The sequence below is a fragment of the Colobus angolensis genome, unplaced genomic scaffold (genome assembly GCF_000951035.1).
Source record: "Colobus angolensis palliatus isolate OR3802 unplaced genomic scaffold, Cang.pa_1.0 Scaffold27, whole genome shotgun sequence".
In the NCBI taxonomy this organism is placed as follows: Eukaryota; Metazoa; Chordata; class Mammalia; order Primates; family Cercopithecidae; genus Colobus; species Colobus angolensis.
Window position 1 is genome coordinate 18,523,770 of NW_012115932.1, and position 2,694 is coordinate 18,526,463.

A 2,694-nucleotide genomic window follows, 5' to 3' on the forward strand; every position below is an offset into this window, starting at 1 on the left:
CTCCAATATAAAGTAAAGCAAGGATGATCAATCTTACCACTTCTATTCAACATGGTACTGGAAGTTCTAGGCAGAACAATCAGATAAGAAAAAGAAATAAAAGCTATCCAAATTGAAAAGAAATAAGTAAAACTGTCTTCTCTTAAAGGTGACATGATCATATATGTAGAAAATCCTAAAGACTCCATACAAAAAAATTATTAAAACTAATAAACAAATTCAGTAAATCTGCAGTATAAAAAATCAACTTGCAAAAATCAGTGGCATTTCTATATGCTAATAACAAACTATCCAAAAACGAAATTAAGAAAACTATTCTATTTACAATAGCAACAAAATGAATAAAATACTTAGGATAAATTTAACTAAAGAGGTGAAAGACTTGTACACTGAAAGTTATAAACCATTGAGGAAAGAAACTAAGGGAGACATAGAAATAGATAGACATCCCATGTTCATGGATTAGAAGAATTAAAATCTTTAAAATGCCCACAGTGCCCAAAGAAACATACGGATTTAATGCAATCTCTATCAAAACTCCAATGGCATTTTTACATTAATTTTAAAAAGCAATCATAAAATTAAGATCGAGCCACCAAAGACTACCCATGTCCACAGCAATCTTGAGCGTCGAAAAAAAAAAAAAAAAACCAGAGTCATCACACGTCTTCATTTCAAAATATATTACAAAGTTATGGTAATCAAAACAATGTGGTACTGACATAAAAACAGACATGTAGACAAATGTAACAGAATAAAGAGACCAGAAATAAATCCATATATTTACAGCTAACTGATCTTTGACAAGGATGCCAAGAGGACACAATGGGGAAAGAATAGTATCTTCAATAAATATCATTAGAAAAACTGGATAGTCATACACAGAATAAAATTAGAACCTTATCTCACATCATATACAAAAATAAACTCAAATAGATTAAAGACTTTGACATGAAGACATGAAACTGTAAAACTACTAGAAGAAAGTATAGAAAAAAGGCCTCGACATTGGTGCTGGCAATGATTTTTTGGACATAACACCGACAGAAGAGGAAACAAAACCAAAAATAAACAAATGATATTGTATCAAACTAAAAAGCTTCTGTCACATGGTGGCTCATTACTTGCTTTGAGGCAGGTGTGGTGAGTCTACTGTGGGCTGGTCTGGGTTCCTCAGGTTCTGCCACCCAACCACTACCCAGCCAGTTCGTGGAGAGGAGAGGTGCACTTTACAGGTCCTTGATGAACCTAGAGAATCCTCCACCACATCCAGGCCCTGGTCCATCAGCCCCATACCCACCTTATCCACAAAAGCAAATGGGCCCAGGACTATGGGAGGGGGCCCTACCCACCTTTTCAAGGATACCCTATCAAGGATACAAGGATACCCACAGTACAGATAGCAGGGCAGACCTCAGGAGCCTCCTAAAACCACAGTGTATATGGTAGAAGACCAAAGAAGAGATGAGTTGAAACCATCCACCTACCTCACAGCCTACTGGACTGCTTTCTGTTGCTGCTGTCTCTGGGGCATGCTCACCTGACCAGCCCAACCATCCTGTTCTGCCAGCTCTGCCACACCTCTGATAGGTGTACCTGCCCCTGTCTCTTCTGATTGCTGTAATAAATGACTAGCTCTGCACAGACACCTATACCTTCGGCACTATGGGATTCTAGATTCGTGAGGGCTGCTGCTGTTTAAGTCAGTGACTTGATCTCTTTAATGTCCAAAATACATTTCTTATTGATCTTTTAAAATGTGCTAAGTGACTTGTTTTTGGCCAAAGGCTTAGTTGTGGAAAATATATTTATAATTTGTAATTATACATTCAAGGTAGTGGCAAAATGTAACACACCATGAATGATTTCTCAGCTTACACCCTGTATGTTTCAATAAATTTGTTCAAACCTCAAAAAAAACAAAAAATCAACAAAGTGGAAAGGCAACCTATGAAATGGGAGAAAATATTTGCAAATCATATATCTGATAAGGAGTTAATATGCAAAACACATAGGGAACTCATACAACTCAGTAGCAAGAAAACAAATAACCAATTTGAAAATGAGCAAAAGATCTAAATAGATATTTCCCATTTGTTTATTTTTGCTTTTGTTTCCTGTTCTGTTGGTGTCATATCCAAAAAATCATTGCCATCAGCAAGGTCAAGAAGGCTTTTCTCCATGCTTTCTTCTAGTAGTTTTACAGTTTCAGGTCAAAACTTCATTTTGAGTTTATTATTGTGTATGATGTGGTGTATTTGTATGTCTCAACAGAAGGCATACAAATGGTCAGCATGGAAATGAAAATGTGTTCAACATCAGGAAAATGCAAATCAAAACACAATGACATATCACCTCACACCTGCAAGGATGGCTCTACTATCAAAAAAGACAAAAGTGTTGGTGAGGATGTGGAGAAAAGAGAACCCTTGTACATTTTTGATGGGGATTTAAAGTGGCACAACCACTATAAAAACAGTATGGAGTTTTCTCCAAAAGTTATCAATAAAACTACCATATGATCCCACTTCTGAGTGTACATCCAAAAAAAATAAAATCAGGACCTCAGAGATACCTGCACTTCTGTGCTCATTGCAGCATTGTTCACAATCACCAAGATATAGGAACAACCCAAATGCCCATGGATGGCTGAATGGATAAAAAAAATGGTGGTGTATTTCTACTATGGGATAT

The 2,694-nt window shown here is 36.5% G+C and overlaps 1 pseudogene; it reads left to right on the forward strand.

The window, feature by feature from the left end:
• The first annotated feature begins 1,242 nt into the window (after positions 1-1,242).
• Positions 1,243-1,544, forward strand: LOC105515864 (annotated as a pseudogene).
• Positions 1,545-2,694: the final 1,150 nt, after the last annotated feature.